The sequence below is a fragment of the Varanus komodoensis genome, unplaced genomic scaffold (assembly GCF_004798865.1).
Source record: "Varanus komodoensis strain SLA01 unplaced genomic scaffold, ASM479886v1 scaffold23, whole genome shotgun sequence".
Taxonomy (NCBI): Eukaryota; Metazoa; Chordata; class Lepidosauria; order Squamata; family Varanidae; genus Varanus; species Varanus komodoensis.
The window spans coordinates 14,371,202-14,384,654 of record NW_025335627.1 but is presented as its reverse complement, the minus strand read 5'-3'; the positions used below and the strand labels follow the sequence as shown (position 1 = coordinate 14,384,654).

Sequence of the window (13,453 nt, the reverse complement as noted above, 5' to 3'; positions counted from 1 at the left end):
CAATTCTCCCCCTCCCATTTTATAATATCCTAATTTATCATTGCAACATAATATAGCATGAAAGTGCAGGGGTTAATTCAAATCAAATTACTCCATTCTGGTTTATGAGATGAGGGGAATTAGATGTAGAAATCATCAAATCTAAGTGTTGCTTGCCCCATGGAGCTTGACTGATTTGAAAATGGCTATTAAATATAAGAATGTCAGGAAAGGCTTGCAAAATTTGGCTGTGAAATAACACAGACAGGACAAATAAGCTCCCCTGAACTGCATTTTAATTTGACAAGTTTAGCAGTGCATTTTACAGCAAGCATCATGACATGGACTCATTGTCTTCAGAAAATCAGATATTGTAAATAAACTCCTAAGGCAACTGATATCCTAGTGTGGTCTTTAATCCATCAAATATGATAATTGTTACAATAATACAACTTCTTGCTGGCTTGCAAATTAATCACTCCGTCTGATCAACAAGTTCATCACTTCTTTTATCACAGATTCCTGACACCTGAAATATAACTAAAAGGGTGCCTATAATTCCTTTTCACAACTCAGTTCCTGCTCTCTCTCCCAAAAAGCCACAACCAAACACAAGGAGTGCAAAGTCCACTCATGCAGGCAGACTTCTGCTCATGCAACACCGGTTTTCATTTCATAGTCTATTAATCTATTTTAACAAATGTATATAACACCCTTTCTTACGAGGCAGCATGGAAAGATATATAAATTAAGCAAATGTATAATATAAACAGCATTACAATTAAAACTAAAAACTTTTGGGTCCAGATTCAGTCATAAACCTTGGGTACACGTCATTCTTTTAAGGTAACGTACCACCACAATCAGCCCCATAACCTTTTAATTAGGAAAAGGCAGTGGTGAGGTTTGCAATGTCCTGTTATAGGTATCTAATGATGGAACCTGTCTAATACCAATTGGAATTGGAACAGAGTTCCACAAAATTGCTTTGAGCTTTCACTGAATTTCATATACAGACCAATGATTTAAAATTCTTACAGACAAGCATAAATACAACCACTAGCAAAACTGAAAATATAAACTCATATTTTCTCCAGAAATACTCAACCATTATTGAGTAACATTTAGATCCTCCTTTCATTGTGTTAAGTTTATTTTATTTTGGAAGAACCTCAGACTGATTTGTTATTAACAGAAACAAATAATCCATTCAACTCATTCAGGGGTTTCCTTAAAACTGATTATTCCAGTCTGATCCCTCTCCAATTCTACATAGACATGAAGATGCAGCAAAAAGCATATCCTAAAATACCTGTTTCCTTCTGTTAACACTGAGAAAAATCCTTGAACCTAGATAATGGTAAAGCACTCCTATATTCACAAGATTAACATTTAATCTTAACATTAAAATTTCTTATTTTAATCCGAGCATCAGGATTCATATCCAGAAATAATGAGAGCAAATTCTATTTAATACAGATTATTTATTCTGGAGGCCTCATATGTCTAAGTAGCTCCTATTTTCATCAAACTGCTCATGGAAAATCCAGTTCACGTACCTTGCTCCAAAACAGTTTTATCTTCACAGAAACGTTGGTACTATTGTTTAGTTGCCCAAACTGTTTCAAAGAAGTATTACTTATTTATTTGTTTGTTTATTTTTTGATTTATATCCTGCCTTTTTCCTACAAAGGGCTCAAGGCAGCTTATACCATTCTCCTCCATCTTATCCCCACAACAACAACCCTGTGAGGTAGGTTGGGCTGAGAGTCTGTGACTGGCCCAAAGTCACCCAGTTGGCTCCATGGCTGAGTGGGGACTAGAACCCAGATCGTCTGAGTCCCAGTCCCATGCTCTTAACCACTACACCACACTGGCTCTCAATTATTAAACCCAAAGCTTCAAGGCTCTAGATCTCATTAGTTGGCATCAAATCTCCAAATGCACCCAGAGGTAATGCCCCCCCCCCACCATGATGATGACCACGAATAGATCAAATGCAGGCTGCCTACTGTGCCTGCACAGATCGTTCAACACCTTTGATCTGGACTGCAGCTCCAAACAGCAGCAGAACAACGGACTAAACCTTCAGATTTTTCAGTACTGTGGGAGCATGGGAACCACCTTTAGTGCAATCAAAATGGACAACAGCGTAAACTGAGCTCTCCCCCACAGATTTAATATGGAACTAGATGCAGAGCATGATGCAGCAGCTGCTGTAGATAAGTAGCTCTGGGTCTGGACAGTGCCTGGATGGGAGACAGAAACCTCATGTGCACTGGCCACAGCTCCCAGTTGGTGGAAAGGTGAGATATAAATTGAATAAATGAATACTAGGTGTACATTTCTCATAGGATCTTGACTTTGCCAGGTTGTCTTAGACATTGTATGAAAATGCAAGAGGGAGTAGGAAGCCACTGGTATGGGTTCAGATGTATAAAAAAGTGGAGATGAGCTACAACAGGAACCCGTGAAGAAGTTCTTTCCTCCTACTCTAAGATGCCCAACCCAGACTCTTTTCAGCTGCTCTTCAGATAAATTGTGTTCATTCTTCCCTCAGAACAGGAAAATCTTTGAAGTTTCTATCTTGATTCCACATCAAATTGCTCTTTCATATTTGGCCAGGATAAAAATATGTACACATTTTCTTGTACATTTTTTTAAAAAAATCATTTTTTGTGCTCATTGTTTCAAGCCATTTTCCATAAACAGCCCAGAGCACCCCATTAATCTGCCCAGTCCTCAAGAGTTGCAGCTGCTTTTGCAAGGCTAGTCCTTTGCCCTGGGAACAGCTTATCTCTGAGAACCATGTTTGCTTCTTGAGGACACACATTCCAGATTGGGAATGGAGGAATTTGCTGAATATCCATTTTCCTCAGTTTGTCACCAGGATTTTTTTCAAGTTTGCATGAAAACTTCAATTAGCATCTTTGTGCTAATTTCACGCAATACATGCATTTTTGCATGCACTTTGCTTTATATACACACATTCATTTTGCAAGTACTTCTTTTGCCCCATAAAACGCATTTTTAAAGATTCTTTACCCTAATAGATGTATTTTTTGAAAACTCAGACAAGTGTGAATTAATATGGATAGAGGAGTTTTGGTTTGCAGTCATTTGAAAGTAGGAAATGCAGTAGGTAAGTTGGCATTACATAAATTCACAGCAAACTTAAGACATTTCCCCTTTATTCCAGAGCTTCAAGTACTATCACTACAATAACATCTGAGTTAACACACACAGGTTTGGGGCATGTGAGTTTGGAAAAATGGGGAAGTTGTGCAGTAAATGAAATGCTTTGTTTACTCTACAGAGAATGGTGATATTTTATTGAACATAAAAATAAGTTGAGAAGTAGGATAATGGTCTGTAGAGATCAACCAGATTCCCAAAAGCTATGAAAATTCAAGGAAGAAAAGGAAAAATCTGTCAGTTTCACCTTTTCCCATCTTCAGTTTTGACAAACTTCATATCTCAAGTTTTTCCCCCTCCTGCTTAGGAAGACATGTGCAAATTCGGGAAAGTTGTTATGGAAAGATGAACCATACAAAATGTGCAACCATGGTTGCACCTACCAAGTGCAACATGTGGAAGAAAAAAGACCATGTTATGCCTGACTGCCCTCTAGTTGTTGATTAGGAGCCTGTCAAAAAAAAGAAGTGGCAACCCTAATTCAGTGCTGCAAATATAGTTGAACACCTAGGTATTAAAACACAGGATCTTAACAGCTAACTGCTCAGAGCCCTCAGCCCAGATGGATGGATTCATCATTTCTGCTGTCTTCCACACTCTATTTTTCTGATCATTAAGGAGAAAATTGTGCCTTTTCCTAAGTTCTTATTTTAAAAAATGAATGAAATGCCATGAGTACCTATCTCTAATGGGAGAGACTTTATAGAAACATAGAAACAGTGTGTTTCAGAAGGGGCCTCCCAGGCCATCTAGTCTAACCCCTGGCACCAGCCAGCTCCGCTCACAACATGCCCACCATGTGCATGTCCAGCCTATCTTTGAACACCCGAACCGATGGGGCCTCAACAACCTCTCGTGGAAGCCCATTCCACACCCTCGGGGTCCTGACTGTCAGGAAGTGCTTCCTGGCATCCAAATGAAACTTTGGCTCCCTGAGCTTTGCTCTGTCGGAGCGCGTTCTGCCTTCCTCTGCAGGGGAGAACAAGTCTCTACACCCCTCCGTGTGACACCCCCTCACATACCTGTACGTCGCCAACACATCCCCTCTGAGTCTCCTCTTCTCCAGGCTGAAGAGACCCAGTTCCCTCAGTCTCGCCTCATACCCCATCCCCTGCAAACTGGCCACCAACCTTGTGTCCCTACGCTGCACTGACTCTAACCTGGCTATATCCTTACTGTAATGAGGGGTGCAAAACTGAACACAATACTCCAGTTGTGGGAGCATCAGAGTTGTATAGAGTGGAAGTAATACTTCTCTTGATCTAGAAGTCACACTTTTGGCTATGCAACCAAGGGTGGCGTTCACCCTCTTGACAGCCGCATCACACTGCTGACTTATATTTAGCCTGCAGTTGACAAGTACCCTGAGATCCCTTTCACAAATGTCCATGTGAAAGAAATGGCCATTTTCCCAAGTCCAGTTATGGATTGAGTGCCTTTGTACCAGCTATTTCTTCAGGAACACAAACGTAAAGGTCAATCACAGGATTGGCATCACATTTTGTTTCTCCTTTTTTAAACATTTTTTGAAATATTTTTCCACACACGTATGGACTAGAAACTTTGTGGAAAATAAAAAGCTAAAATTGAAAGGGAAGTTTTCTATGGTAGCTTCACTGTTGTTTGCTAGATACTAGGATGACCTGGGACCACATCCAAAGAGGGTTGCCTAAAAGTATTTCTGAATAAGAAACAGACTATGTTTTCAAGGGTAGAAACCATTACCCACAAGGCAATGAATGAATATTAAAAGAAAAGGGGTCACCTAAATTAGTAACAAAGGCTGCAGGGGTGGGGGGAGCATTGATTAACACTAAATTATGCCTTCACTTGATTATTGTTCTCTAGGTAAGTTATGGAGTAAACAGCTTGCTATATATAAACACTGTATATAAATCCCATTGTGCTTTATTAAGACCTTGCTTATTTATGGGAGAAGGACACTGGGTAAACTGTAGCAAAAGGTGTGTGTGGGGGGGGTATAAAACTAAGATGTTCAAAGATAGAAAGCAAGTTTATTAAAACAGAATTTCCAGTGATTCTCCACCTACAGGCTTTCAGGCCTTCCTTAGTTATATCTTAGGGCAGAGTCTGAACTTGGAGGACTGCAGGCATCCCAGGCAGGGCAGGAGAAGTGCAGAGATGAAGGGTTCCTCTGCATTCCTCCCAAGCTGCAAAGCAGCTACGAGGCCAATTCTGGCACCACCATTTTGGTGTAGTGCTTTGGAAGGCGAGGAAAGAAGCCTGAGGGGCCAGTGCCAACAGGATCTTCCATATGTTGGTGGTCCTGGCCTCCTCCCTCCTCCCTGAAACACCCACTAGGACCCTTCTCCACGGTAACGTCTGTAACCCCAGAAAAGCTGCTGACACGGTTCCTTCTGCAGAGACTGTGAGGGGGCCACTCCAGGACCTCCCACATTGCAGCACTTTCCCAGATTGCTCTGCCCATGGAATATATGTATTTAAATGTCCATCAAGTATGTGAACTCTTTTAAACATTTAAATTCACCTATTTTCTACTTCAAGCAAGCCTGGCGTACCCATGAGGCATATGAACATGAGGCACAGTGCCAAAACCACTAGTCCATTCAACCCATACTGTCTAGGCATTTTATTCATTTGCTTTATTAACAAACAGAAGCTGTAATGGATGAAAAGCCCCACTGAGTCACTGGAGAACCACTCATCACCATTAAAGAGGGAAAACTTGCTATCAAGATTGAACTGGACCTTGACTCAATCCTCAAACTCTGTTCTGGAAGATGCAGCTCCAAAAGTGTGAATTAAGCTGCAACCTTGAATGTACAATTTCCATTGAAATTACTGGCGAGGATTTCCCAGCAAGCTTGTCTAGGACTGGGCTGGTAGAAAAGACTGTATCTCAGGTTTCTTAGAACATGTTAGAACATGTTTAATCCCATTTGCAGAGAAGTGGAAACTAAGAAATTGTTTTCTTTGTTTTGCTGTCCCTTTACTGAGAGTGTGAAGTTAAGCATCCTTCCATCAGCAAGTGCTGGATGAAATTATCAAATGAAGAGGGTTTGGCTCACAGGTAATAAAAATGTCAAGCAGAAAGTGGTCACTGTTGCATCAGTTTTGATGAAAGTAAGAAAAATCTTTGTGGGTTTTTCTGGTGGGGAGGAGGTATCATTACAAAAGCACTCATGTGGTAAGCATGCATGTGCATGAGATTTTTATTAATGCCACCCTTCATGTTTGGTACTGGAGTAAGCTCCGTACGCCTCCCCCTCCCAGCCCCCACACACAGAGAACACAGCACAGCACAACACACTATTTATGAAAAAATAGTCAGGACTGAACATGAAGCTTACTGTGAGAAGTTTACTCTTTTCATAGCCATCCTGCTATTTGGGCAACACTACCCTGGAAGTGTTTCAGTAACACTTTGAGTAAATTAAAACCAGGGCATTCATGCACTGCAGTCATTGTCCTATTTATGAGGCCTTGCAATTTGATAGGGAATAATGGTTTGGAGTTGAAACACAAGACAATCTGGGGCAGGCACAGGGCAAACTGGGAGGATCACACCAGCTCAAGGTCAAAACCAGAAAGTTCTCAGAGAAGAGCAACAGAACAAGATCTAGAAAGGAGAGCAGTCAAAGGCAGCCAACAGACAGTAAGGTCTCAGGGAAGCAGAAGGGAAATAGAAGCTGAGGCAATGCGCCATTCCAGCAAGCAAGTGCAAACCAATAATGTATAAACTGGAACTTCCAGAGCCTCATGTAGGACTCAGCTGTGGCAAGCACTTTGTCTACTCATGAGCAGGGTCTTGACTGCTCTCTTGCATAAGTCCCTCTTCAGCAAGCAGGCATTTCTTTATCGGCCACCACCCTAGCCCTTTAAGGTTCTGGTTTACTTGGGGGCTAGGTGGTAACTCAGCATTACTCTTTGCCTCAGAAGCTGAACTCTCTGCCACTCAAGGAGGCAGATCTGAAGGCATCACCCCTGAGGTCAAGAACTATCTTAGGGAGTCCCAGGGCCCTTTGAGGTGACCTGATCTTGTTCTGAAGTTCAAGTTCTTTGCCTGATAAAAATGACAGGCATGAAATTATATGTGTACACACACACACACACACACACAGAGAGAGAGAGAGAGAGCGAGTGAGCAAGCGAGCGAGCACACTGTATATTACACCTCCAGATAATTTTTGGAAATGCCTAACATTGTTATCCACACATGACCCAAGTTATGAGTAATTCTCCAGGTGGTTAAAGTGGATGAATCATTTTCCAGTTTACAAGGATAGGACAACTTAGCCTTATTTACCATACCAGACCGCCATTCATATAACACACCATCTGAACACCAGCTAAAGCACAAGGGGTTGAATACAACAGTATACCAGCCAGAAAAGTGCTGGAGTGGTCCTGTCTTCCTATGGTGCAGGGACAGGCGATCTGGTCGACAGCGTGTTGCCAGCATTTCTGGAAGCATATGTGCCCTAACTACCATGTGATCATACCAACACGCTCTGGATGTACTCATATGTAGGGCACAAACTCACAGCTGGGATTTTGGGGGCAGCTGTGTCGATGTGCACAACATCTGGAGAGAGACTAGAACTTTCTTGGTATCACTGGTGGTTTTCATCCCTGCCTCACATGCACATTTGCCAAAGGTGCCTGGCTGGCAGCTGCTGGCAGCAGCACATGGCACACTGGAATGGACTCTGCAGAGTTCTTCTACAGCTCTTTATGCTGTTTCCCTTTGAGATAAATGCACTTGTTTTAAGTACAATTACCAGAGGTTACACATATTGATCGCCTATTCTTCATTCATTTCCCCTGTAATGATAACCTAGATATGAAAGCTAGAAAGGATTATAGAAATTGGTTGCTTTTTACCTTCCAAACAGACACACACTCAACTAATAAATTCACTTTGGCTTGCTGTTGCCATTACTTTACATATTCATCTTTCACTGAACTGAAAAAAGAGGGTGGTTTTCATCTGATATAAGACTACACAGCATAAACTTGCGGCTAGATGCTCACCACGGAAACTGAATATAGAGAAAAAATGTTACATTATTTGTAACAATTCAGCCTTGATAACCTTAATAAAAGCCTCTGCTGCATTTGGCTGCAGATAAATACTGGCAGCTATTTTGCCTGATTATTTCATCCACAGAGACACATCAATTACTTTAAAAGACACGTGAAAACACTTGCCGTGAGGAAGAGGGACCTGCCCTAGCCCTTGCATAGCATGCAGTTCTTCTAGCCCAATGGGCGTGGCTCTGAAACAAAGGGGTAAGTGACCTGGAAATCAAACTGTATGAATTAAAAACCTTAAGAGGGACCAAATACAAGGCAGAGAAAAGAACCCTTGTTGTGTGGGTTCTTTACTATGCAAAGTTGCCTTACTGAGAAGAAAAGTGCTATTCAGAAAAGGTGAAGGGGACCAACATGCGAGAAAGCTAATAAGCAAATATCCTACAACTTGCACTCCAAATGGTCTGGTTTTTTAATGGAGTATCTAATGGCCATGCTTCTAGCTGGATTTGTTTTGGCTATACAATTTGACTCTCTTTTCTTCCTTTCTGTTTGTGTCTCTTGCTCTGTCTTGTTTGCAAACAGGAAAGCAGCAACTTGTCTTGAAACAGAACGATGCATATACTGCCATGTTCTCAGCAATTAATTGAGAAGTTCCTGTGAAATGAAGATATAATGAAACTCATGTGTTATGTACAGGCTGGCCAGAAGTCCCAACAGGCCCTAAACAAAATGCACACCACTTGACAAGGGGTAGTTCCAAAATCCAGTAATGTGTTAAGTGCTGGGGAAAGGAGCTAATTTGTTCCCTGCTGGTGCTGGTCTCCTAATCCTACCATATATATCAAGTGATGCCTTCCAGGCTTTCAAAGACATCTTTGCCCTATGCAAGAAAAGTTACATTCTAAATGATGCAATGGAAGCACTGTTTTTGGAGGCAATGTTGTATCTACCTGAGGCTTAATACACTGCCAAAGGCACATATTTTAAAGCCAGGAAGGGGTGGGAGATCATGTCTGTGACATCACAAGTTCCCACCTGATTCATACGGTGAACAGACAGCTTCAGTCTCCAATTCAGAAACCCTTTCTTCTGAGCCTTAACCTGGAGAAAACTATGTGTATTAACAATTATAATGTCCTTACATGGTAATTCCACGGCTCAACATACATGGTCAGGTGTGCCATTCTAATTCTCAGGGAACACAAAGGGGGACCACCACTGCAAGGCTACGTATACATCCATGATTCGCAGTTGCTGGCTGTTCTGTAGCAAGTCAGCACTCTCTTGGTGACTTTGAGCTTTTGATAGTCTCCAGCTGAGCGCTTGGCTATCTGTGATGAAAGGGATTTGCTTCTTCAGTGGCTCATGAAAAGAAAAATACCTTGTACAGAGTTGCTGCAAGACTGCAAAATCTAAACATTGCTGTTTGCAGCAGTCGTTCAAAAATATGGATTAACTTAGCTACATAAAACAAAGCAAAAAAATATGCAAAACCATTCATGCCTAGGATTCATTTAAGCAAGTCCTAGATTTATGAACCTTTATTATAGCAGTACTGTCACTGGATCTGAAAGACTAAGCCTCAACGAGCAACAGTTACAACACTACACTTAAGGAGCAGTACTGAAGCACCTAGGATTTGAGATATAAATGATCATACGTTACAGTTGGCCACAGGCTGCAGGTGCTGGCCCTGACACATAAACAAACGGTGGACACTGGAATGTACACAAGGAACAGCAGAGATAAATCCTGCGTGTTCCAGGTTTTCTCCATTCACTGTGGCCTGCAGCAAATGGAATAGCCAAAGTAGCCAGGAGCTCTGTCCTCACACCAGAATGGCTGCAAACCTTAGCGGCCGGCTGACAGAGTCTGAGCTTGGACCTGCTGTTGAACAAGGATGGGATTTTGTACATACTGGATCAATTCCAAAGCTGATGTCAATGGAAGCTTTTCTCCTGGGAACAATAGAGCCTCTCTCAATTGAATTGAAAATGTACAAATCCCTTGCTAAGAAAAGTGGACATTTATCTTATTATCATTCTGTGTGGCATATATGGATCCTTATTTTGTCTCTTATATTCCTGTGTCATGTCCTGTGCATTATTTGTCAGAGATCCCTAATGCTTCCTGACTGAATTTGGTGGCTAAGATTGGATTTCTGTTCAACTAAAGCAAAATCAAACACCATACTGATAAGAGGTATTAAGGAAAGGCACAGAATGTAACCATCTGCAACTGGATATTATCCAGATACGTTTCACAGAAGGATGGTGGGAGCTGTAGTCCAACACATCTTCAGGGTACCAGGATGAGAAAAGCTGTATTTTAGATTAGCTGGGGGGTTATTAAAAGAAGAAGAAGAGGGGGAGGGGGAGAATGCAAAGTATTACCAAGCTGACCTCAGACTCTAGCTTTTTTTACCCTCCAAAACCAAAAGAAGTTTGGATTAAACAGTTAGTGTTCCCATATATGTCAGGAATACTGAGAAATATAGTGGTTTCCTATTGATCTTTAAGGTACAATTTAGAGTGAATGCCAAATTCTGCTTTCATGTTCAGAAGCAGTGCTATGAGCTTGCAGGCTCTCTCCTTCCCTTTTCATGAATGTTCTTCCAACAGCTTCTCTTTACTTCGCTTCACTTTGCTTTGCTTTTTGCTGGCCATAGTTTTCTGTGCTTTCAGATTGTGGTTTGGAGGCAAGGTGCTAACCACAGTTTGCCAACTGGGACATCAAGGCAAATGTGATTATCTAAAACCTCAAAGCAGAGAATAGAACTCAGGAAAAGGTGGGGTACAATGACTACTTACACATTGCCAAACTGGAGAAAATGCATCACCCCATAAAAGAAAGGAAGGAAGAATGAACGGATGGATGGAAGGTCGGACAACGAGGACACGCATTTGCATAAAAACTGCATTAGTGTATACATACAGGAGTCAATCCAGAAATAGTTGCTGGAATTTGAGTAGAAATGCAGTACTTCTCTCCCTAGTAGAAGGAATGTGACCAGATGACCTGTGTGCCTGTGCGCTACGCAATCCAAATTTGCTCACCTTCCTTGTGATTTATTAGCTTTAAGTCAGACTGGAACTGAACAGTCCATCAAACAGTGGACTGCCCTGTGACACTCGTCAAACAGAGAGCTCCTCTCTCTAGTATAGGATACGTGGCGACCCTAGGACAGGAGGCAGTGCACAAATTCACAGAGGCACTCCTAATCACCAAACAGAGATTCAGCATTATGTCTGAGATGAATCAAAGCAATCGCTACTGGAGGTGCAGGTAGTCCCTGAGTTGTGAGCAATCCATACTTAAGAACAAGCGGACTGCCATTAACCCTGTATGAATATCTCTCACAAAAAGCCATGAATATCTCTAGGGAACTACATGATGCATCAGCAGTGACCATGTAGTTCCTAAAGATATTCATGGCTTTTCTCTAGAGATAAGAGATTCTCTAAAGATAGCCAAGGCTATCTCTACAGAACTATGCAACATATCTCTAGGGAACTATGTGATGCATTTAGAGATCTGTCATCATTAGCAGCCTAGTTCCCTAAATATAGAGCAGTCACAGCTTTTCTGTCTGGGTGTTGAGCATACCCAGGCCAGTGTGGTTAAGGTCACACGTAGCGTGTGTAGTTCCCTTTTGGTTTTTCTGTAGCATTTGCCCTTCAACCAGGCCGTCAACTGCTACAAGGCCATTTATGGTGAGAAAAAGAAATGGCAGAACAAACAAGCCTTGGGGCCTGCATACAAATTTGATTTAAGGATGTTCTCAGGAGCAGAACTCAGACGTAATCTGGGGACTACCTGTACATATTCTTCCCATTTCACAGACAGAACCCTAAATTATATAGTTTCTACAATGAAACTGTGTCGCACTTTGAAGTATACAAACAACTTTTCAAAGTCTCATTCCTTTCCATAACTTACCCCTTAAGTGCCCTTAACTTAATCTGGAACAAGTTCTGCCCAAAGGCAGAACTTCTTCATTCATGTCCCACAGCAGATATGCCGAGGACACACTCTAATGTTCATTCATATTCTCTCTTAAAATTAATTCTCCCTCAAAGCTAATTGTATGCCTCTACTGCCCACAGGAAAATGTGGTGCCTTCCTACCTGAACCCACTGTTACGTGTTCCAAACAGAATATGCAAAGTAGCCATCCTTTACTATTTTGTTGCACCCTGGGAGATTGCAAAGTGTGGCTTCCACAATCCATTCTCATATTCAGCACTAGAATAAATTAATTTCATTCTTCACTAAACTTGGTGAAGCAAGATGCACTTCAGGATGGGAAAGAAAATCATTCAGTTTGCATTCTACTTTAATTCTACCTAACTCAACTTCCAAAGACAATACACAAACTGAAATGGAGTTATAGATTTCACAATCTTCCATTTTTTTCAGTGCAGATTTCCTATTAAAATATCTACAAAATGCATAGCTTCATGAAATATTGTACAAAATTATATTAAGCAAAATTATGCAAAAACTATGAAATTCAGGAAAAAGTATAATTATGGGAATTTTAAGAGACATGTACAAGAAAATGTATGCATTCTTGTGCAAAATTTTCAAACAATCCCAAACGAATAGGAAATGCAATGAAACAAACTTGACATAAGAAGAATGAGAAACTGAGCAAAACTAAAATTAAAAATGGGTTCACTCCTAACCAATCAGCCTGTGCTTGGTTCCAGTCAGTCTTACCTTTCGCATGAATGCGGCATGGAAACTTCTGTGCATTTTCATGGGATACCATGGTGCAGAGTTTCATTGTTTAGTAGAATTCAATAATGGGAGGGCTCGGTGTAGTGCCAGCGTGGTGCAGTGGTTAAAAGCGTGGGTCTAGGACTCAGGCGACCTGGGTTCTAGTCCCTGCCCAGCCACGGAGCCACTTTCGGCCAGTCACAGACTCTCAGCCCAGCCTACCAGGTTGTTGCTGTGGGGATAAGATTGAGAGCAGCAGCAGGAGAATGATGTAAGCCACTTTGAGTTTAAGAAACAAGCAGGATATAAATCAAATATATAAAATACATTCCAATTCCTGCTCACCTACAATGCTTTCTGAGTGGTTTGTGAAGATTATTAGAATCAAGAATCATGGAGCCCTTCATATGCTGAAAAGAATAAACATTTATAACTTGTAAAACTGAGACTGTTGAGAGCACTGGAGCTTGAACATTTGCTAGCATTTCAGTATTAGTATTGGAAAACACCACGCTCATTTTCCATGCACCATATTTGCA

The 13,453-nt window shown here is 41.4% G+C and overlaps 1 protein-coding gene and 1 long non-coding RNA gene across 8 annotated transcripts in view; both read right to left on the bottom strand.

Annotated features, from left to right (window-relative positions):
- ERBB4 (erb-b2 receptor tyrosine kinase 4) overlaps positions 1-13,453 on the bottom strand; it is a 935,345-nt gene that overhangs the window by 851,615 nt on the left and 70,277 nt on the right. The gene's annotated exons all lie outside the window — the stretch shown is intronic.
- LOC123024391 overlaps positions 10,569-13,453 on the bottom strand; it is a 41,517-nt gene continuing 38,632 nt past the window's right edge. The window contains exons 4-5 of the long non-coding RNA XR_006414916.1: positions 13,260-13,324; positions 10,569-13,146 (exon numbers count right to left, since the gene is read on the bottom strand). This is a non-coding gene — a long non-coding RNA (uncharacterized LOC123024391). The remainder of the gene's footprint in view (positions 13,147-13,259; positions 13,325-13,453) is intronic.